The sequence below is a fragment of the Oncorhynchus nerka genome, linkage group LG24 (genome assembly GCF_034236695.1).
Source record: "Oncorhynchus nerka isolate Pitt River linkage group LG24, Oner_Uvic_2.0, whole genome shotgun sequence".
Lineage (NCBI taxonomy): Eukaryota > Metazoa > Chordata > Actinopteri > Salmoniformes > Salmonidae > Oncorhynchus > Oncorhynchus nerka.
In genome coordinates this window covers 10,084,550-10,109,250 of record NC_088419.1, presented here as the reverse complement: position 1 = coordinate 10,109,250, position 24,701 = coordinate 10,084,550, and the positions used below count along the sequence as shown (strand labels likewise).

The 24,701-nt window shown below is 46.4% G+C and overlaps 1 protein-coding gene across 1 annotated transcript in view; it reads left to right on the top strand.

Annotated features, from left to right (window-relative positions):
* Window positions 1–9,568: 9,568 nt before the first annotated feature.
* LOC115118123 (sushi domain-containing protein 6-like) overlaps window positions 9,569–24,701 on the top strand; it is a 67,417-nt gene continuing 52,284 nt past the window's right edge. Inside the window, exon 1 of the mRNA XM_065008599.1 lies at window positions 9,569–9,818. The gene's annotated coding sequence lies outside the window, so the exon portion shown is untranslated. The remainder of the gene's footprint in view (window positions 9,819–24,701) is intronic.

Below are 24,701 nucleotides of genomic sequence, written 5' to 3'. Positions count from 1 at the left end.
AAATCTTTCCTACTGATGAGTCAACAGGGTTAATCGTAGGTATGTTCTGAGGGTCAGGTCTTGACACGTTCCTGAATAATAAAGCAACACCTGAGGGAATGGCATCTAAAACTATTGCAAAATCTTTAGGTGTTACAGGGATCTTGTAGAATGACTTATAACTATTTTATTTATTTATTTTATTTTACCTTTATTTAACCAGGTAGGCTAGTTGAGAACACGTTCTCATTTGCAACTGCGACCTGGCCAAGATAAAGTTAAAGACCCTCTGCATTTACCAGTTGGCTTACCAATAGGATATTATTTTGTAACCAATATTCTAAAAACAAAGAAGTATTTTTTTTTTTATACAATCCTGTCCCGATTATTCCATATATAATATCTGTGTGGAGAAAAATTATTCTTAGAAATTAAGGACCATGACAACAAAACCTGCCAATGAAAAGCAGAGAGTTTCACTGGAACTTTGTCAAAGCTCAAGAGGGCGCCGACAGAGAGGGCTGCCTCGCTTCTTAGGAAACTTTGCAGTATTTAGCTTTTTTATGTATTATTTCTTACATTGTTAGCCCAGAAAATCGTACGTGTTATTACATACAGTACAGCCAGGAAGAACTACTGGAAATCAGAGCGACATCAACTTACCAGCATTACGACCAGGAATACGACTTTCCTGAAGCAGATCCTATGTCCGAACCACTCAGGGAATTTGAACTGATTCCAGAGGCTGACCCAAAACAACGTCGCCGGAGAAGAGGTAGACAGAGCGGTCTTCTGGTCAGACTTTGGAGGCGCGCACACCACCCACCACTTCTGAGTATGTTACTTGCTAATGTCCAGTCGCTAGATAACAAGGTAGACAAAATTACGGCAAGGGATGACATCAGGGATTGTAACATACTCTGTTTCACGGAAACATGGCTCTCTTGGTATATGCTGTCGGAGACGGTACAGCCACCTGGATTATTTGTGCGTCGTGCCGACAGGAAAAAACATCTCTCCGGGAAAGAAGAAGAAGGGCGGGGGTGTATGTTTCCTGATTAATGACTCATGGTGTAATTGTAAGAACATACAGGAACTCAAGTCCTTTTGTTCACCTGACCTAGAATTCCTCACAATCAAATGCCGACCGTATTATCTCCCAAGAAAATTATCCTCGCTTATTGTCACAGCCGTGTATATCCCCCCTCAAGCTTATACTACGACGGCCCTCTGGGAACTTCACTGGACTTTATGCAAACTATAAACCATATATCCTGAGTCTGAATTTATTGTAGCTGGGTTTTTTAACAAAGCAAATTTGTTAAACAACAAGGTTACCTAAATTCTATCAGCATATTGACCAGCATTCGCGCTGGTAAAACACTGGATCACTGCTACTCTAACTTCCGCAATGCATACAAGGCCCTCCCCCGCCCTCCTTTCAGCAAATCTGACCACGACTCCATTTTGCTTCTCCCTTCCTACAGGCAGAAACTCAAACAGGATGTACCCATACTAAAGACTATTCAACACTGGTCTGACCAATCGGAATCCACCCTTCAATATTGTTTTGATCACGAGGACTGGGACATGTTCCAGGTAGCCTCAGAGAATAATATTGAGGTATACGCTGATTCGCTGAGTGAGTTTATAAGGAAGTGTATAGGAGATGTACCTACAGTGACTATTAAAACCTACCCTAACCAGAAACTGTGGATAGATGGCAGCATTGGCACAAAACTGAAGGCGCAAGTCTACCGCATTTAACCATGGAAAGGTTACTGGGAATATTGCCGAATATAAACACTGTAGTTATTCCCTCCGCAAGGCAATCAAACAAGCGAAATGTCAGTATAGAGACAAAGTGGAGTCGCAATTCAATGGCTCGGACACGAGACGCATATGGCAGGGTCTACAGACAATCACTTCTTTGCCAACGTTGACTATAATGCCGTGCCACCATCGCAGCCTGCAACCAAGGACTGTGGGCTCTCCTCCGTGGCCGACGTGAGTAAGACATTTAAACTTGTTAACCCTCGCAAAGCTGCCGGCCCAGACGGCATCACTAGCCGAGTCCTCAGAGCATGCACAGACCAGCTGGTTTGTGTGTTGACGGACATATTAATCTCTCCCTGTCCCAGTCTGCTGTTCCCACAGGCTTCTAGATGGCCACCATTGTTGCTGTACCCAAGAAGACAAAGGTAACTGAACTAAATGACTATCACCCCGTAGCACTTACTTCTGTCATCATGAAGTGCTTTGAGAGGCTAGGCAAGGATAATATCACCTCCACCTTACCTGTCACACTAGACCCACTTCAATTTGCTTACTGACCTAATAGGTCCACAGATGATGCAATCGCCATCACACTGCACACTGCCCTATCCCATCTGGACAAGAGGAATACCTATGTAAGAATACAGTTTATTGACTATAGCTCAGCATTCAACACCATAGTACCCTCCAAGCTCATCAGTAAGCTTGAGGCTCTGGGTCTCAACACCGCCCTGTTCAATTGGGTCCTGGACTTTCTGACTGGCTGCCCCCAGGTGGTGAAGGTAGGAAACAACATCTCCACTTCGCTGATCCTCAACACTGGGGCCCAACAAGGGCGCGTGCATGCATGCCTCCAATTAAATAATACATTTTGCAGACTACACAACAGTAGTAGGCTTGATTACCAACAATGACAAGACAGCCTACAGAGAGGTGAGGGCACTCGGAGTGTGGTGTCAGGAAACAACCTCTCACTCAACGTCAACAAAACAAAAGAGATGATTGTGGGCTTCAGGAAATAGCAGAGGGAGCACACCCCTATCCACATCGACGGCACAGTAGGCGAGAAGGTGGAACGTTTTAAGTTCCTCAACGTACACATTGCGAACAAACTGAAATGGTCCACCCACACAGACTGTGGTGAAGAAGGCGCAACAGCGCCTCTTCAACCTCAGGAGGCTGAAGAAATTTGGCATGTCACCTAAAACCCTCACAAACTTTTACAGATGCACATTTGAGAGCATCTTGTCGGGCTGTATCTCCACCTGGTACGGCAACTGCACTGCTCACAACCGTAAGGCTCTCCAAAGGGTGCTTAGGGAGTTGTTGTGGAATTGTTAGATTATTTGTTAGATATAGCAGCACTGTCGGAACTAGAAGCACAAGCATTTCGCTACACTTGCAATAACATCTGCTAACCATGTGTATGTGATCAATAAAATGTGATTCATTTTATTTATTTTATAATTGCAAACCAACATGAAGTTAAGGCCACCAAAAGTAGAGAAGACATGATGAGGAATAAAGTTACACATACAAATGGGACTTCTTAGGAATTGTTTTACCCAATTGATCTTAAAAATATTATTTCAGGTAGTAAAGTCCAGAAAATTCAGCCCACTATACTCATAAGTGTTCATTACAACAGTTGGCCTAATCTAATGGGTACGGTTTCTCCACAGAAAGTTGAAAAGCATCTAGTCTCTTTGCTTTTTTTACTGTCAAGATATAAAGACAGAGTGGCATATGTTAGCCTAGAAATAATCCCAGCCTTGGTTATTAGGACTCTTCCTTTTAAAGATAAGCCCCTCTGTAGCCATTGATTTAACTGCTTCTGGGGGATTTTAATAAGAGCATTAACATGTAGTAAGCCTCTAAATTTCTGGGTCCAGATTCACAAAACCTTATTTAAGAAGAAATTTCTTCTTAACTGCCATTTTTTCTTTAACTATGGACTTATGAAGAAAGTTAAGCAAAGTTGTTATTCCTCAAAGGTTCTTGGAAATGTTTTAATCTTGAAAACAAAGTTAGATAGATAGATAGATAGCTAGATAGCTAGATAGCTAGCAAAAACGATTGTCTAGCAACACACATCTTAAGAAGATTGACAAGAAGATATTTGAAAAGTATTCTGAAGTTTTTGCGTAATAAGTGTGTTGTAAATCTGGGCTCTGATCCTTAGTAATGGTTATGCCTAAATATGTAAATTATTATTTCACTGGAATACCATAATATGAGGGTGTAGCACAATCTTTGACCGCCATGAGTTCACATTTATTAATGTTAGGACAGACCATATGCTTTGGAAAAGGATTCTATCACATTGATCGATATGGGAGTCTGACTAGCGTCTTTCAGAAACAGTGTAGTATCATCCTGTTTGGGCGCATGAACCGCTAGCGGGACACCTACGACAACATCCGGTGAAATTGCAGAGCCCGAAATTCAAAATACAAAAATCGTAATATTAAACATTCATGAAAATTCAAGTGTCATACATCATTTAGAAGCTTAAGTTCTTGTTAATCCAACCGTGTTGTCAGATTTTAAAAAGGCTTTACGGCGAAAGCATACCATGCGATTATCTGAGGACAGTGTCCCACATCAAAATACTTTTTCAACCAGCACAGGTGTCACAAAATCACAAATGGCGATTAAATAAATCACTTACCTTTGAAGATCTTCCTCTGTTTGCAATCCCAAAGGTCCCAGCTACACAATGAATGGTCGTTTTGTTTGATAAAGTCCTTCTTTATATCCCAAAAAGTCAGTTTAGTTGGCGCCAATGATCTCAGTAAATTTTAGAGAAGGCTGTTGCGCAGCAACTCACTGCCTTCCTGAAGACAAACAATGTATACGAAATGCTTCAGTCTGGTTTTAGACCCCATCATAGCACTGAGACGGCACTTGTGAAGGTGGTAAATGACATTTTAATGGCATCGGACCGAGGCTCTGCATCTGTCCTCGTGCTCCTAGACCTTAGTGCTGCTTTTGATACCATCGATCACCACATTCTTTTGGAGAGATTGGAAACCCAAATTGGTCTACACGGACATGTTCTGGCCTGGTTTAGATCTTATCTGTCGGAAAGATATCAGTTTGTCTCTGTGAATGGTTTGTCCTCTGGCAAATCAACTGTAAATTTCGGTGTTCCTCAAGGTTCTGTTTTAGGACCACTATTGTTTTCACTATATATTTTACCTCTTGGGGATGTTATTCGAAAACATAATGTAAACTTTCACTGCTATGCGGATGACACACAGCTGTACATTTCAATGAAACATGGTGAAGCCCCAAAATTGCCCTCGCTAGAAGCATGTGTTTCAGACATAAGGAAGTGGATGGCTGCAAACTTTCTACTATTAAACTCGGACAAAACAGAGATGCTTGTTCTAGGTCCCAAGAAACAAAGAGATCTTCTGTTGAATCTGACAATTAATCTTAATGGTTGTACAGTCGTCTCAAATAAAACTGTGAAGGACCTCGGCGTTACTCTGGACCCTGATCTCTCTTTTGAAGAACATATCAAGACCATTTCGAGGACAGCTTTTTTCCATCTACGTAACATTGCAAAAATCAGAAACTTTCTGTCCAAAAATGATGCAGAAAAATTAATCCATGCTTTTGTCACTTCTAGGTTAGACTACTGCAATGCTCTATTTTCCGGCTACCCGGATAAAGCACTAAATAAACTTCAGTTAGTGCTAAATACGGCTGCTAGAATCCTGACTAGAACCAAAAAATTTGATCATATTACTCCAGTGCTAGCCTCTCTACACTGGCTTCCTGTCAAAGCAAGGGCTGATTTCAAGGTTTTACTGCTAACCTACAAAGCATTACATGGGCTTGCTCCTACCTATCTCTCTGATTTGGTCCTGCCGTACATACCTACACGTACGCTACGGTCACAAGACGAGGCCTCCTAATTGTCCCTAGAATTTCTAAGCAAACAGCTGGAGGCAGGGCTTTCTCCTATAGAGCTCCATTTTTATGGAACGGTCTGCCTACCCATGTCAGAGACGCAAACTCGGTCTCAACCTTTAAGTCTTTACTGAAGACTCATCTCTTCAGTGGGTCATATGATTGAGTGTAGTCTGGCCCAGGAGTGGGAAGGTGAACGGAAAGGCTCTGGAGCAACGAACCGCCCTTGCTGTCTCTGCCTGGCCGGTTCCCCTCTTTCCACTGGGATTCTCTGCCTCTAACCCTGTTACGGGGCTGAGTCACTGGCTTACTGGGGCTCTCTCATGCCGTCCCTGGGGGTGCGTCACCTGGGTGGGTTGATTCACTGTTGTGGTCAGCCTGTCTGGGTTGGCGCCCCCTTGGTTTGTGCCGTGGCGGAGATCTTTGTGGGCTATACTCGGCCTTGTCTCAGGATGGTAAGTTGGTGGTTGAAGATATCCCTCTAGTGGTGTGGGGGCTGTGCTTTGGCAAAGTGGGTGGGGTTATATCCTTCCTGTTTGGCCCTGTCCGGGGTGTCCTCGGATGGGGCCACAGTGTCTCCTGACCCCTCCTGTCTCAGCCTCCAGTATTTATGCTGCAGTAGTTTATGTGTCGGGGGGCTAGGGTCAGTTTGTTATATCTGGAGTACTTCTCCTGTCCTATTCGGTGTCCTGTGTGAATCTAAGTGTGCGTTCTCTAATTCTCTCCTTCTCTCTTTCTTTCTCTCTCTCGGAGGACCTGAGCCCTAGGACCATGCCCCAGGACTACCTGACATGATGACTCCTTGCTGTCCCCAGTCCACCTGGCCATGCTGCTGCTCCAGTTTCAACTGGCCTGGGCCCTAGGACCATGTCTCAGGACTACCTGACATGATGACTCCTTGCTGTCCCCAGTCCACCTGGCCATGCTGCTGCTCCAGTTTCAACTGTTCTGCCTTACTATTATTCAACCATGCTGGTCATTTATGAACATTTGAACATCTTGGCCACGTTCTGTTATAATCTCCACCCGGCACAGCCAGAAGAGGACTGGCCACCCCACATATGCTCTCTCTAATTCTCTCTTTCTTTCTCTCTCTCGGAGGACCTGAGCCCTAGGACCGTGCCCCAGGACTACCTGACATGATGACTCCTTGCTGTCCCCAGTCCACCTGACTGTGCTGCTGCTCCAGTTTCAACTGTTCTGCCTTATTATTATTCGACCATGCTGGTCATTTATGAACATTTGAACATCTTGGTCATGTTCTGTTATAATCTCTACCCGGCACAGCCAGAAGAGGACTGGCCACCCCACATAGCCTGGTTCCTCTCTAGGTTTCTTCCTAGGTTTTGGCCTTTCTAGGGAGTTTTTCCTAGCCACCGTGCTTTTACACCTGCATTGTTTGCTGTTTGGGGTTTTAGGCTGGGTTTCTGTACAGCACTTTGAGATATCAGCTGATGTACGAAGGGCTATATAAATAAATTTGATTTGATTTGATTTGAGTAATCCACTCAACATGCATACAAATGAATCCAAAAAGTTTCTGGTAAATAACGAAGAGCGTGCACCACGTGTGAATTCATAAAAAACAAATCTGGATGGATTTCACCTGCCATATCAGTTCTGTTATACTCACAGACAGACACTTCAGAGTGTTTTCTATCCAATGCTACCAAGTATATGCATATCCTAGCTTCTGGGCCTGAGTAACAGGCAGTTTACTTTGGGCACGTCAGTCATCCGAAATTCCGAACAATAACCAGTATGCTAATGAAGTTATGATCGGAGAGGCAACGTCCTTGGTGGAAATCTTGAAGTTGAGCTTAAACACAACCACGCTAAAGCTATTAATGTACCTAGCAAGCTAATATAGCTAGCTACAGTTACCCATAACTTAGAGTTTGATAATTTATTCCAATAAATTTCAGAATTCTAGCAAATATGTTTATGAAGCTAGCTACGTTTTATAGGCTCCTCACTACGAGACTAAGCCAATTTACCAACTCTAAAATCAATGTAATTTATATATATATATATATATATATATATATATATATATATATATATATATATATATATATATATATATATTAGCAAGCTAGCATCATCATTTTGTCCAACATGCAGAAAATGCAGTCGTGTTGATTACATTTGACACTTCGCCACACCGGAGTATGACAGGTGACTACAGTTTGCATTAAATTGTGGGTCATATCAACCCCACAAGCAATCACAGTTCTTCTCTCTCTCTCTCTCTCTCTCTCTCTCTCTCTCTCTCTCTCTCTCTCTCTCTCTCTCTCTCTCTCTCTCTCGAGGGCTAAGGGGGCAACGTCACTGAACGTTTGTGAATTGAACCTCTACTAAAGATGACAATCAAACTGCATCTGGGTTTCGACAGGGAATTGGCTAGCGTGAGGCAGGACATAAGATTTGTATAACTAAACAAAGATAGACCACAACCTGCCATTTCCAATGGGAACAAATTAGTCATAGTTGCGTAATCTCAGCCAAAATCCATCTCCTTCTATCTTCTCCCGATGCCGGGCCAGTGGGCTTCCTCTCACTACCATATTTGGTAGTGAGTGGAAACGCCAAGCGGATGCTTGACATTTATATATCTGGTGAAATATCTGTCTCATTGTTCTCTCTGTAGCAGCACTGTCTTCTTCTTCTCTGATATAATAGGAGGAGGTGTGAGGGTGTGGTTTTTCATTTGCTGGTGACACTGTCTGTGATTTATTTCGAATTCAAGGCACAATTAACCAGCATGGCTACCACAGGATTTTGCAGCGATTCTCCATCCCATCCATCGGGTTTGTGCTCAGTCCCGCTATCATTTGTTTTTCAACAGGACAACGACCCAACACACCTCCAGGCTGTGTAAAGGCTATTTTCCCAAGAAGGAGAGTGATGGAGGGCTGCATCAGATGACCTGTCCTCCACAATCACCCGACCTCAACCCAATGGAGATGGTTTGGGATGAGTTGGACCGCAGAGTGAAGGAAAAGCAGGCAACAATTGCTCATCATATGTGGGAACTCCTTACAGACTTTTGGAAAAGCATTTCGTCATGAAGCTGATTGAGACTATGCCAAGAGTGTGCAAAGCTGTCACCAAGGCAAAGGGTGGCTACTTTGAAGAATCTCAAATATAAAATATATTTAAATTTGTTTAACACTTTTTTGGTTACTATGTGATTCCATATGTGTTATTTCATCATGTTGATCCCCTCACCATTATTCTACAATGTAGAAAATAGTCTAAATAAGAACCCTGGAATGAGTAGGTGTCTCCAAACTTTTGACTGGTACTGTAAGTTTATTTTTTTATTTTACCAGGCAAGTCAGTTAAGGACAAATTCTTATTTTCAATGACGGCCTAGGAACAGTGGGTTAACTGCCTGTTCAGGGGCAGAACAACAGATTTGTACCTTGTCAGCTCGGGGGTTTGAACTTGCAACCTTCCGGTTACTAGTCCAACGCTCTAACCACCCTTGAGTCAATACTAATCCAACACTCTAACCCCCTTTAAGTCAATACTTTGTAGAATAACCCTTTGCAGTGATTAGAGCTTTGAGTCGTCTTGGGTATGTCTGTACCAGCTTTGTACATGTGGATTTGGGGGTTTTCTCCCTTTCTCCCATTCTCTCTAGCTGGTTTTCTCAAGTGGTCAATTTTCTTCTTCGCGATTGGCTGAATCCTCCTGATGACCTGGTTGGACATGACTCCGACAGGGTCCACCAGGAGGGATCTGACAATAAGTCTTTCCCATCCAGTTGGCTACATTAAAATGGTGGAAGCCCTCAATGGCGCTTCCCATGCTAATACGTGCTTTTGGCCACTAGAGGCCTCTAGCATTCATTTATATATACAGTCATTTGCTGACTGCGGTCTCGACTACTGTTTCCCATGGACACCGTGCGAAAGCGAGGCGGCTGGTGTGTTTCCGCTTACCTCACACTGAGAAGAACGAAACCGGTTAGCTTTTGGGACAAAGCGAAGGAAACGACAATACTATACAAAAATAAGCCATTTTGCACTTAACCTAACATTTTGGAGAATAGTCTGTCTATTTGAATGATTTGAGTCCATGTCCCGACAGTGAGAACGAAGAGGAGGGCTTGAAGGCATTTAGGCTTTTCGTTGGTAAGTGTCTTCTGTTTGTCTCCAGCTACCGGTAAGCATACGGCATCTGTCTGGCTTGTGCTGCATACTGGCGCTGTTCGGTTCTCTCTCTCTGTCAGTATTATATTCTGATGTTGGCCTCCTGCTTGGTTTAGGCCTATTTTCTATGTTTTGTAACCAGTGAAAAACAGAAACAAATGTTACTTGTTAATAGTTTTGTCTTTTTTTTTGTGCCAACATCTGTCTGTTAATAACTAAGTTACTACTAACCTTCTATGTGAGCTCAACAATGTCCTAGGGGACTAGGTTGTCTTGCTAATGTAAGATCTAGTTACTAGTTAGCGGGTTTGAACTTTGGATTTTTGTGTTGATCTGTAATTTTCTAGGCTATCAGACCTTTCGGGCGATTTGAACCTTCAAAAGATCTTCAGTGTTTGTAAACCAACAATGGCATGTCAGTCAGTGTGTCTTTTGCCACAACAGAGATAGAAAGACCGGCCAAGGACCATTGTAATGAGGAAGGACCCCCGTTGTGTTGTGGATGATTAGCCGGGGTTACAATGCCCAGTAAACTAGATACCATAATACATATCTACCGGTCGGGCCATAAAAAGTTACCGATAAGCAGTTCGTAAAATACATAACTATGTGATTATACAAGTTGCCGATCCCTTTAGATGGGTGGTACTACAACAGACTCACACTCCTTGTTGTTACAGTAGCCTTATGTCTAATAAACGTGATCATCCGTTTTACACAGAAGATCATGTATTATCTAGTTGTCCAGTTACAGCAGTAACCTATATTGTGGTAACGTTAGGGCTGTGATATTGTCTCTCGGTAATATTTCCCAACCGTTTTACACGTTGACATGTCCTGACAGGCCAGCACATCACTAGCAATGCATTTCAACCTACAGTGTGTGATTGTTGTAATCTTAGCGCTTTTAGTGATACATTGTTGCAATAAATCCGAATGTTCAGTAGATTACATTGTATCAATATGTGTGTGTGTGTGTGTGTGTGTGTGTGTGTGTGTGTGTGTGTGTGTGTGTGTGTGTGTGTGTATGTGTATGTGTATGTGTGTGTGGACCAGATCCTTAGTGATATGGACACCGAGGAATGTATGTAGATGTGTGTACAGTCGTTCGGGCATGCGCACTGCACTCTGTTTAGCTGGCAGTACAGTTGCACGTGTTAACGCGTGTGACTCGTGTCGATTCAGCGTCAGCTGTACTAGTACGAGGACGTTCTATATTTACATTTTGCCAAGTCTGCTAGGCGCAGTTAATAGATTAGATTAGTGTATATCTTTTCATTTTTAGTTTAAGCGGTAGACTTACATATTGTGGTTATATCACAACCCAGTTAAAGTAATTTATCATTACAGAGCAATTAAGACAACAAAGTATCTCTCGTGTACAGGCAGCAGAGAGCAGGGATGGGCAAAGTGATGCTTATTTGGTAGAATATATATTGTTTCAAATTAGCAACAAAACATTTTGTTGACCAAATATGACACTCACTCATTGACCTCATACAAAAATGTTGGTGGACAGATTTTGGGTGGAGTAAAACCTCCATAAAAGATTCCTCACTTAGGCTTATTTTCATGGATAGATATTTGGTGGTTGCCTCTTCCTCTCTGCTCCTACTCTTTTTGTCCTTTCTCTTTCTCCCCCTCCCAATGCTGTCTCTCTCTCCATACGAAGGCCCCCTCTCTCGTTTCACTCTTATGCCTCTTTCTCTATGCCTCAATCTGGGTTCTCTCCTCTCAGCCCCAGCCTGGCTCTAGGCAGCTCCATCAGAGTAGAGGGCTGAACTTAAGGCATTAGTCAGGCCTATCAGATGGCAATCTCTTCACGGCTGTTCCCTGGCACACTGAGTGCTCTGTTCCCAGACACATGCCTTCGCTCCCTCTCTCCTCCCTGCTCTCTTTGAGCTCCAGACATATGCCTTCTTTCCCCTACGCTCTCTCTCTCCCCCTCTCTCTCTCTCTGTCTCTCTCTCTGTCTCTCTCTCTCACTCTCTCTCTGTCTCTCTCTCTCTGTCTCTCTCTCTCTCTCTCTCTCTCTCTCTCTCTCTCTCTCTCTCTCTCTCTCTCTCCCCCTCTCTCTCTCTCTCCCCTCTCTCTCTCTCTCTCTCTCTCTCTCTCGCTCTGTCTCTCTCTCTCTCCCCGGTGCTCTCTCTCTCTCTCTCTCTCCCCTGCTCTCTCTCTCTCCCCCTGCTCTCTCTCTCTCTCTCTCTCTCTCTCTCTCCTGCGCTCTCTCCCCTGAGCTCTCGCTCTCTCTCTCTCCTGCTCTCTCTCTCTCTCTCTCCTGCCTGCTCTCCCTCTCTCTCCCTCTCTCCCTCTCTCTCTCTCCCTCTCTCTCTCTCTCTCTCCCTCTCTCCCCTGCTTTCTCTCTCTCCTGGCCGCTCTCGCTCTCCTGCCTGCTCTCCTGCCTGCTCTCTCTCTCCTGCCTGCTCTCTCTCTCCTGCCTGCTCTCTCTCTCCCCTGCTCTCTCTCTCTCCCCTACTCTCTCCCTCCCCTGCTCTCTCTCCTGCCTGCTCTCTCTCCTGCCTGCTCTCTCTCCTGCCTGCTCTCTCTCTCCCCTACTCTCTCTCTCCCCTGCTCTCTCTCTCCTGCCTGCTCTCTCTCTCTCCTGCCTGCTCTCTCTCTCCCCTACTCTCTTTCTCCTGCCTGCTCTCTCTCTCTCCTGCCTGCTCTCTCTCTCTCCTGCCTGCTCTCTCTCCTGCCTGCTCTCTCTCCTGCCTGCTCTCTCTCTCCCCTACTCTCTCTCTCCCCTGCTCTCTCTCTCCTGCCTGCTCTCTCTCTCCCCTACTCTCTCTCTCCTGCCTGCTCTCTCTCTCCTGCCTGCTCTCTCTCTCCTGCCTGCTCTCTCTGCTGCCTGCTCTCTCTCCTGCCTGCTCTCTCTCCTGCCTGCTCTCTCTCCTGCCTGCTCTCTCTCCTGCCTGCTCTCTCTCTCCCCTACTCTCTCTCTCCCCTGCTCTCTCTCTCCTGCCTGCTCTCTCTCCTGCCTGCTCTCTCTCCTGCCTGCTCTCTCTCCCCTACTCTCTCTCTCCTGCCTGCTCTCTCTCTCTCCTGCCTGCTCTCTCTCCTGCCTGCTCTCTCTCTCCCCTACTCTCTCTCTCCCCTGCTCTCTCTCTCCTGCCTGCTCTCTCTCCTGCCTGCTCTCTCTCTCCCCTACTCTCTCTCCCCTGCTCTCTCTCTCCTGCCTGCTCTCTCTCCTGCCTGCTCTCTCTCTCCCCTACTCTCTCTCTCCCCTGCTCTCTCTCTCCTGCCTGCTCTCTCTCCTGCCTGCTCTCTCTCCTGCCTGCTCTCTCTGTCCTGCCTGCTCTCTCTCCTGCCTGCTCTCTCTCCTGCCTGCTCTCTCTCTCCCCTACTCGCTCTCTCCCCTGCTCTCTCGCCTGCCTGCTCTCTCTCTTGCCTGCTCTCCCCCTTCTGTCTTTGCGCTCTAGAAGCCATGGACAGCACGTTGGAGTGGCGGAGTTTTTCTTCCCCAAGTCTCTCTCACTCCCCTCCCATCCCTCTATCCTCTATTTCCCTCCCTCCTTCAGAAGTTGAGATCCTTAGGCGTGTTGTGCCAATATACATTAGGCTCACATGACTGACTGGTGAACAAGATAAGGATACCTCATGACCAGGGGGTTGATGTTGTTGACAAACATCAGGCCCACTTTTCTCTGAGGGAGGAGTTGAGGAGAACAGCACATTAAGAATGTTCCTTTTTTTCAAAAAGCCCTTTGACATTAGACCCAATTTCCACTGGGATTTCACTGACCTTGTAATCTGGTTTACAGCAGCAATCAGCAATCATGTGACAGTGGAGTAGGACTCACTTACAGCAGCATTCAGGTGACAGTAGAGTAGAACTCACTTACAGCAGCATTCAGGTGATAGTAGAGTAGAACTCACTTACAGCAGCATTCAGGTGACAGTAGAGTAGAACTCACTTACAGCAGCATTCAGGTGACAGTAGAGTAGAACTCACTTACAGCAGCATTCAGGTGACAGTAGAGTAGAACTCACTTACAGCAGCATTCAGGTGACAGTAGAGTAGAACTCACTTACAGCAGCATTCAGGTGATAGTAGAGTAGAACTCACTTACAGCAGCATTCAGGTGACAGTAGAGTAGAACTCACTTACAGCAGCATTCAGGTGACAGTAGAGTAGAACTCACTTACAGCAGCATTCAGGTGACAGTAGAGTAGAACTCACTTACAGCAGCATTCAGGTGACAGTAGAGTAGAACTCACTTACAGCAGCATTCAGGTGACAGTAGAGTAGAACTCACTTACAGCAGCATTCAGGTGACAGTAGAGTAGAACTCACTTACAGCAGCATTCAGGTGACAGTAGAGTAGAACTCACTTACAGCAGCATTCAGGTGACAGTAGAGTAGGACTCACGTACAGCAGCATTCAGGTGACAGTAGAGTAGAACTCACTTACAGCAGCATTCAGGTGACAGTAGAGTAGAACTCACTTACAGCAGCATTCAGGTGACAGTAGAGTAGAACTCACTTACAGCAGCATTCAGGTGACAGTAGAGTAGAACTCACTTACAGCAGCATTCAGGTGATAGTAGAGTAGAACTCACTTACAGCAGCATTCAGGTGACAGTAGAGTAGGACTCACGTACAGCAGCATTCAGGTGACAGTAGAGTAGAACTCACTTACAGCAGCATTCAGGTGACAGTAGAGTAGGACTCACTTACAGCAGCATTCAGGTGACAGTAGAGTAGGACTCACTTACAGCAGCATTCAGGTGACAGTAGAGTAGGACTCACTTACAGCAGCATTCAGGTGACAGTAGAGTAGAACTCACTTACAGCAGCATTCAGGTGATAGTAGAGTAGGACTCACTTACAGCAGCATTCAGGTGACAGTAGAGTAGAACTCACTTACAGCAGCATTCAGGTGACAGTAGAGTAGAACTCACTTACAGCAGCATTCAGGTGACAGTAGAGTAGGACTCACTTACAGCAGCATTCAGGTGACAGTAGAGTAGGACTCACTTACAGCAGCATTCAGGTGACAGTAGAGTAGGACTCACTTACAGCAGCATTCAGGTGACAGTAGAGTAGGACTCACTTACAGCAGCATTCAGGTGACAGTAGAGTAGAACTCACTTACAGCAGCATTCAGGTGATAGTAGAGTAGAACTCACTTACAGCAGCATTCAGGTGACAGTAGAGTAGAACTCACTTACAGCAGCATTCATGTGACAGTAGAGTAGAACTCACTTACAGCAGCATTCAGGTGACAGTAGAGTAGAACTCACTTACAGCAGCATTCAGGTGATAGTAGAGTAGGACTCACTTACAGCAGCATTCAGGTGATAGTAGAGTAGAACTCACTTACAGCAGCATTCAGGTGACAGTAGAGTAGGACTCACTTACAGCAGCATTCAGGTGATAGTGACAGAGTAGGACTCACTTACAGCAGCATTCAGGTGATAGTAGAGTAGAACTCACTTACAGCAGCATTCAGGTGATAGTAGAGTAGAACTCACTTACAGCAGCATTCAGGTGACAGTAGAGTAGACTCACTTACAGCAGCATTCAGGTGAGTAGACTCACTTACAGCAGCATTCAGGTGATAGTAGAGTAGAACTCACTCAGCATTCAGGTGATAGTAGAGTAGAACTCACAGCAGCATTCAGGTAGTAGAGTAGGACTCACTTACAGCAGCATTCAGGTGACAGTAGAGTAGAACTCACTTACAGCAGCATTCAGGTGACAGTAGAGTAGAACTCACTTACAGCAGCATTCAGGTGACAGTAGAGTAGAACTCACTTACAGCAGCATTCAGGTGACAGTAGAGTAGAACTCACTTACAGCAGCATTCAGGTGACAGTAGAGTAGAACTCACTTACAGCAGCATTCAGGTGACAGTAGAGTAGAACTCACTTACAGCAGCATTCAGGTGACAGTAGAGTAGAACTCACTTACAGCAGCATTCAGGTGACAGTAGAGTAGAACTCACTTACAGCAGCATTCAGGTGACAGTAGAGTAGAACTCACTTACAGCAGCATTCAGGTGACAGTAGAGTAGAACTCACTTACAGCAGCATTCAGGTGACAGTAGACTCACTTCACAGCAGCATTCAGGTGACAGTAGAGTAGAACTCACTTACAGCAGCATTCAGGTGACAGTAGAGTAGAACTCACTTACAGCAGCATTCAGGTGACAGTAGAGTAGAACTCACTTACAGCAGCATTCAGGTGATAGTAGAGTAGAACTCACTTACAGCAGCATTCAGGTGACAGTAGAGTAGGACTCACTTACAGCAGCATTCAGGTGACAGTAGAGTAGAACTCACTTACAGCAGCATTCAGGTGACAGTAGAGTAGAACTCACTTACAGCAGCATTCAGGTGACAGTAGTAGACTCACTTACAGCAGCATTCAGGTGACAGTAGAGTAGGACTCACTTACAGCAGCATTCAGGTGACAGTAGAGTAGGACTCACTTACAGCAGCATTCAGGTGACAGTAGAGTAGACTCACTTACAGCAGCATTCAGGTGACAGTAGAGTAGGACTCACTTACAGCAGCATTCAGGTGACAGTAGAGTAGAACTCACTTACAGCAGCATTCAGGTGACAGTAGAGTAGGACTCACTTACAGCAGCATTCAGGTGACAGTAGAGTAGAACTCACTTACAGCAGCATTCAGGTGACAGTAGAGTAGAACTCACTTACAGCAGCATTCAGGTGACAGTAGAGTAGGACTCACTTACAGCAGCATTCAGGTGACAGTAGAGTAGGACTCACTCAGCAGCATTCAGGTGACAGTAGAGTAGGACTCAGCATTCAGGTGACAGTAGAGTAGGACTCACTTACAGCAGCATTCAGGTGACAGTAGAGTAGAACTCACTTACAGCAGCATTCAGGTGATAGTAGAGTAGAACTCACTTACAGCAGCATTCAGGTGACAGTAGAGTAGAACTCACTTACAGCAGCATTCATGTGACAGTAGAGTAGAACTCACTTACAGCAGCATTCAGGTGACAGTAGAGTAGAACTCACTTACAGCAGCATTCAGGTGATAGTAGAGTAGGACTCACTTACAGCAGCATTCAGGTGATAGTAGAGTAGAACTCACTTACAGCAGCATTCAGGTGACAGTAGAGTAGGACTCACTTACAGCAGCATTCAGGTGATAGTAGAGTAGGACTCACTTACAGCAGCATTCAGGTGATAGTAGAGTAGAACTCACTTACAGCAGCATTCAGGTGATAGTAGAGTAGAACTCACTTACAGCAGCATTCAGGTGACAGTAGAGTAGGACTCACTTACAGCAGCATTCAGGTGATAGTAGAGTAGGACTCACTTACAGCAGCATTCAGGTGATAGTAGAGTAGAACTCACTTACAGCAGCATTCAGGTGATAGTAGAGTAGGACTCACTTACAGCAGCATTCAGGTGACAGTAGAGTAGAACTCACTTACAGCAGCATTCAGGTGACAGTAGAGTAGAACTCACTTACAGCAGCATTCAGGTGACAGTAGAGTAGAACTCACTTACAGCAGCATTCAGGTGACAGTAGAGTAGAACTCACTTACAGCAGCATTCAGGTGACACTCACTTACAGCAGCATTCAGGTGACAGTAGAGTAGAACTCACTTACAGCAGCATTCAGGTGACAGTAGAGTAGAACTCACTTACAGCAGCATTCAGGTGACAGTAGAGTAGAACTCACTTACAGCAGCATTCAGGTGACAGTAGAGTAGAACTCACTTACAGCAGCATTCAGGTGACAGTAGAGTAGAACTCACTTACAGCAGCATTCAGGTGACAGTAGAGTAGAACTCACTTACAGCAGCATTCAGGTGACAGTGAGTAGGACTCACGTGCAGCAGCATTCAGGTGACAGTAGAGTAGAACTCACTTACAGCAGCATTCAGGTGACAGTAGAGTAGAACTCACTTACAGCAGCATTCAGGTGACAGTAGAGTAGAACTCACTTACAGCAGCATTCAGGTGATAGTAGAGTAGAACTCACTTACAGCAGCATTCAGGTGACAGTAGAGTAGGACTCACGTACAGCAGCATTCAGGTGACAGTAGAGTAGAACTCACTTACAGCAGCATTCAGGTGACAGTAGAGTAGGACTCACTTACAGCAGCATTCAGGTGACAGTAGAGTAGGACTCACTTACAGCAGCATTCAGGTGACAGTAGAGTAGGACTCACTTACAGCAGCATTCAGGTGACAGTAGAGTAGAACTCACTTACAGCAGCATTCAGGTGATAGTAGAGTAGGACTCACTTACAGCAGCATTCAGGTGACAGTAGAGTAGAACTCACTTACAGCAGCATTCAGGTGACAGTAGAGTAGAACTCACTTACAGCAGCATTCAGGTGACAGTAGAGTAGGACTCACTTACAGCAGCATTCAGGTGACAGTAGAGTAGGACTCACTTACAGCAGCATTCAGGTGACAGTAGAGTAGGACTCACTTACAGCAGCATTCAGGTGACAGTAGAGTAGGACTCACTTACAGCAGCATTCAGGTGACAGTAGAGTAGAACTCACTTACAGCAGCATTCAGGTGATAGTAGAGTAGAACTCACTTACAGCAGCATTCAGGTGACAGTAGAGTAGAACTCACTTACAGCAGCATTCATGTGACAGTAGAGTAGAACTCACTTACAGCAGCATTCAGGTGATAGTAGAGTAGGACTCACTTACAGCAGCATTCAGGTGATAGTAGAGTAGAACTCACTTACAGCAGCATTCAGGTGACAGTAGAGTAGGACTCACTTACAGCAGCATTCAGGTGATAGTAGAGTAGGACTCACTTACAGCAGCATTCAGGTGATAGTAGAGTAGAACTCACTTACAGCAGCATTCAGGTGACAGTAGAGTAGGACTCACTTACAGCAGCATTCAGGTGATAGTAGAGTAGGACTCACTTACAGCAGCATTCAGGTGATAGTAGAGTAGAACTCACTTACAGCAGCATTCAGGTGATAGTAGAGTAGGACTCACTTACAGCAGCATTCAGGTGATAGTAGAGTAGAACTCACTTACAGCAGCATTCAGGTGACAGTAGAGTAGGACTCACTTACAGCAGCATTCAGGTGATAGTAGAGTAGGACTCACTTACAGCAGCATTCATGTGACAGTAGAGTAGAACTCACTTACAGCAGCATTCATGTGACAGTAGAGTAGAACTCACTTACAGCAGCATTCAGGTGATAGTAGAGTAGAACTCACTTACAGCAGCATTCATGTGATAGTAGAGTAGAACTCACTTACAGCAGCATTCAGGTGACAGTAGAGTAGAACTCACTTACAGCAGCATTCAGGTGACAGTAGAGTAGGACTGAGAGCTTTTGGTCTGTGTCCCAAATGGCAGCCTATTCCCTATACAGTGCACTACTTTCCCTATATAATGTGCTACTTTTGACCAGAGGCCTATAGGCCGTTGTCAAAAGTAGTGCACTAGCCTATATAGGGAATAGAGTAGTCATATGGGACAGGACCGAGATGTGAGAAGCTACAAGCAGGCCATCATATTTCAGACTGAAAACACTGTACTGACCTCACCATGCGCTGACCAGGGACCATGTTTATTTCTTCTAAGGATTCAATCTGATATTCAGGAACATGGGTTGTAATTTTGGGCACCCAGAACCAAATCTCACCCGCTCGCGGACTAGATAGTCTGTTTCGTCTGTCACGAGATTACATGAGTTATAAAATTACTCATCTATGACACAACATCCAGAATCATCATCAGTTGCGGGCACCAATTCAGACAACTAGGCTAAATGAATTATTTCGGTTTTTGTACCAATTTATTTCCAGTGACATATCTTTTTCATTGGCAGTTGTATTGTAAGCCTGGGGCCCAGACTGTTTGATTCAGGAAGTGTTCTGTTGGGGCCCAGACTGTTTGATTCAGGAAGTGTTCTGTTGGGGCCCAGACTGTTTGATTCAGGAAGTGTTCTGTTGGGGCCCAGACTGTTTGATTCAGGAAGTGTTCTGTTGGGGCCCAGACTGTTTGATTCAGGAAGTGTTCTGTTGGGGCCCAGACTGTTTGATTCAGGAAGTGTTCTGTTGATTGGCCGGTTTGTTCAAACTTTGAAGGTGTTGCTAACAGTATAAAACCAGGAAACATTCATTTCTATTGTCATTGTGTTACATTCCTTAAGAAGACGTTGACGACAGAGGCCAAAACAATGCTTACAATGCTTTCTTGAAGGGCCAACTGAGAGCGGAGCTCAACGGAAAGGCTGGGCGTTAGGAGCAGAGCAATATTAGGTTATGTGTCAGTACGACTACTAGGCTGGGCGTTAGGAGCAGAGCAATATTAGGTTATGTGTCAGTACGACTACTAGGCTGGGCGTTAGGAGCAGAGCAATATTAGGTTATGTGTCAGTACGACTACTAGGCTGGGCGTTAGGAGCAGAGCAATATTAGGTTATGTGTCAGTACGACTACTAGGCTGGGCGTTAGGAGCAGAGCAATATTAGGTTATGTGTCAGTACGACTACTAGGCTGGGCGTTAGGAGCAGAGCAATATTAGGTTATGTGTCAGTACGACTACTAGGCTGGGCGTTAGGAGCAGAGCAATATTAGGTTATGTGTCAGTACGACTACTAGGCGATGTGGTGGTATGATGACTAGGCGATGTGGTGGTGGTATGATGACTAGGCTACATGGTGGTATGATGACTAGGCGATGTGGTGGTGGTGGTATGATGACTAGGCGATGTGGTGGTATGATGACTAGGCTACATGGTGGTATGATGACTAGGCGATGTGGTGGTGGTGGTATGATGACTAGGCGATGTGGTGGTGGTATGATGACTAGGCTACATGGTGGTATGATGACTAGGCGATGTGGTGGTGGTATGATGACTAGGCTACATGGTGGTGGTGGTATGATGACTAGGCGATGTGGTGGTGGTGGTATGATGACTAGGCGATGTGGTGGTATGATGACTAGGCGATGTGGTGGTGGTGGTATGATGACTAGGCGATGTGGTGGTATGATGACTAGGCGATGTGGTGGTGGTATGATGACTAGGCTACATGGTGGTATGATGACTAGGCGATGTGGTGGTGGTATGATGACTAGGCTACATGGTGGTGGTGGTATGATGACTAGGCGATGTGGTGGTGGTGGTATGATGACTAGGCGACGTGGTGGTGGTGGTATGATGACTAGGCGACGTGGTGGTGGTGGTATGATGACTAGGCGACGTGGTGGTGGTGGTATGATGACTAGGCGATGTGGTGGTGGTGGTATGATGACTAGGCGACGTGGTGGTGGTGGTATGATGACTAGGCGATGTGGTGGTGGTGGTATGATGACTAGGCGACGTGGTGGTGGTGGTATGATGACTAGGCGATGTGGTGGTGGTGGTATGATGACTAGGCGATGTGGTGGTGGTGGTATGATGACTAGGCGACGTGGTGGTGGTGGTATGATGACTAGGCGATGTGGTGGTGGTGGCATGATGACTAGGCGATGTGGTGGTGGTGGTATGATGAATAAGCTACATGGTGGTGGTGGTATGATGACTAGGCGATGTGGTGGTGGTGGTATGATGACTAGGCGATGTGGTGGTGGTGGTATGATGACTAGGCGATGTGGTGGTGGTGGTATGATGACTAGGCGATGTGGTGGTGGTGGCATGATGACTAGGCGATGTGGTGGTGGTGGTATGATGACTAGGCGATGTGGTGGTGGTGGTGGTATGATGACTAGGCGATGTGGTGGTGGTGGTATGATGACTAGGCGATGTGGTGGTGGTGGTATGATGACTAGGCGACGTGGTGGTGGTGGTATGATGACTAGGCTACATGGTGGTATGATGACTAGGCGATGTGGTGGTGGTGGTATGATGACTAGGCGATGTGGTGGTGGTGGTATGATGACTAGGCGATGTGGTGGTGGTGGTATGATGACTAGGCGAAGTGGTGGTGGTGGTATGATGACTAGGCGATGTGGTGGTGGTGGTATGATGACTAGGCGACGTGGTGGTGGTGGTATGATGACTAGGCGATGTGGTGGTGGTGGTATGATGACTAGGCGACGTGGTGGTGGTGGTATGATGACTAGGCGATGTGGTGGTGGTGGTATGATGACTAGGCGATGTGGTGGTGGTGGTATGATGACTAGGCGATGTGGTGGTGGTGGTATGATGACTAGGCGATGTGGTGGTGGTGGTATGATGACTAGGCGATGTGGTGGTGGTGGTATGATGACTAGGCTACATGGTGGTATGATGACTAGGCGATGTGGTGGTGGTGGTGGTATGATGACTAGGCGATGTGGTGGTGGTGGTATGATGACTAGGCGATGTGGTGGTGGTGGCATGATGACTAGGCGATGTGGTGGTGGTGGTATGATGACTAGGCGATGTGGTGGTGGTGGTGGTATGATGACTAGGCGATGTGGTGGTGGTGGCATGATGACTAGGCGATGTGGTGGTGGTGGTGGTATGATGACTAGGCGATGTGGTGGTGGTGGTGGTATGATGACTAGGCGATGTGGTGGTGGTGGTATGATGACTAGGCGATGTGGTGGTGGTGGTATGATGACTAGGCGATGTGGTGGTGGTGGTGGCATGATGACTAGGCGATGTGGTGGTGGTGGTATGATGACTAGGCGATGTGGTGGTGGTGGTATGATGACTAGGCGACGTGGTGGTGGTGGTATGATGACTAGGCGATGTGGTGGTGGTATGATGACTAGGCTACATGGTGGTGGTGGTATGATGACTAGGCGATGTGGTGGTGGTGGTATGATGACTAGGCGACGTGGTGGTGGTGGTATGATGACTAGGCGACGTGGTGGTGGTGGTATGATGACTAGGCGACGTGGTGGTGGTGGTATGATGACTAGGCGATGTGGTGGTGGTGGTATGATGACTAGGCGACGTGGTGGTGGTGGTATGATGACTAGGCGATGTGGTGGTGGTGGTATGATGACTAGGCGACGTGGTGGTGGTGGTATGATGACTAGGCGATGTGGTGGTGGTGGTATGATGACTAGGCGATGTGGTGGTGGTATGATGACTAGGCGACGTGGTGGTGGTGGTATGATGACTAGGCGATGTGGTGGTGGTGGCATGATGACTAGGCGATGTGGTGGTGGTGGTATGATGAATAAGCTACATGGTGGTGGTGGTATGATGACTAGGCGATGTGGTGGTGGTGGTATGATGACTAGGCGATGTGGTGGTGGTGGTATGATGACTAGGCGATGTGGTGGTGGTGGTATGATGACTAGGCGATGTGGTGGTGGTGGCATGATGACTAGGCGATGTGGTGGTGGTGGTATGATGACTAGGCGATGTGGTGGTGGTGGTGGTATGATGACTAGGCGATGTGGTGGTGGTGGTATGATGACTAGGCGATGTGGTGGTGGTGGTATGATGACTAGGCGACGTGGTGGTGGTGGTATGATGACTAGGCTACATGGTGGTATGATGACTAGGCGATGTGGTGGTGGTGGTATGATGACTAGGCGATGTGGTGGTGGTGGTATGATGACTAGGCGATGTGGTGGTGGTGGTATGATGACTAGGCGAAGTGGTGGTGGTGGTATGATGACTAGGCGATGTGGTGGTGGTGGTATGATGACTAGGCGACGTGGTGGTGGTGGTATGATGACTAGGCGATGTGGTGGTGGTGGTATGATGACTAGGCGACGTGGTGGTGGTGGTATGATGACTAGGCGATGTGGTGGTGGTGGTATGATGACTAGGCGATGTGGTGGTGGTGGTATGATGACTAGGCGATGTGGTGGTGGTGGTATGATGACTAGGCGATGTGGTGGTGGTGGTATGATGACTAGGCGATGTGGTGGTGGTGGTATGATGACTAGGCTACATGGTGGTATGATGACTAGGCGATGTGGTGGTGGTGGTGGTATGATGACTAGGCGATGTGGTGGTGGTGGTATGATGACTAGGCGATGTGGTGGTGGTGGCATGATGACTAGGCGATGTGGTGGTGGTGGTATGATGACTAGGCGATGTGGTGGTGGTGGTGGTATGATGACTAGGCGATGTGGTGGTGGTGGCATGATGACTAGGCGATGTGGTGGTGGTGGTGGTATGATGACTAGGCGATGTGGTGGTGGTGGTGGTATGATGACTAGGCGATGTGGTGGTGGTGGTATGATGACTAGGCGATGTGGTGGTGGTGGTATGATGACTAGGCGATGTGGTGGTGGTGGTGGCATGATGACTAGGCGATGTGGTGGTGGTGGTATGATGACTAGGCGATGTGGTGGTGGTGGTATGATGACTAGGCGACGTGGTGGTGGTGGTATGATGACTAGGCGATGTGGTGGTGGTGGTGGCATGATGACTAGGCGATGTGGTGGTGGTGGTGGTATGATGACTAGGCGATGTGGTGGTGGTGGTATGATGAATAAGCTACATGGTGGTGGTGGTATGATGACTAGGCGATGTGGTGGTGGTGGTATGATGACTAGGCGATGTGGTGGTGGTGGTGGCATGATGACTAGGCGATGTGGTGGTGGTGGTATGATGACTAGGCGATGTGGTGGTGGTGGTATGATGACTAGGCGACGTGGTGGTGGTGGTATGATGACTAGGCGATGTGGTGGTGGTGGTGGCATGATGACTAGGCGATGTGGTGGTGGTGGTGGTATGATGACTAGGCGATGTGGTGGTGGTGGTATGATGAATAAGCTACATGGTGGTGGTGGTATGATGACTAGGCGACGTGGTGGTGGTAGTTTGACTGTCTTATTACACAGTTATAATCATTAACGTGATTCAGTGTTCATATCAGACAATCTACAGTAGCAGGCCGTTTGGTGATGCCACCCTGCCATCCTAGATGACGCAGCACGCTACCTTACTCTGCAGAGGGCAACACGAGAAGACCTTGGAGGAGGCAGATACGAGG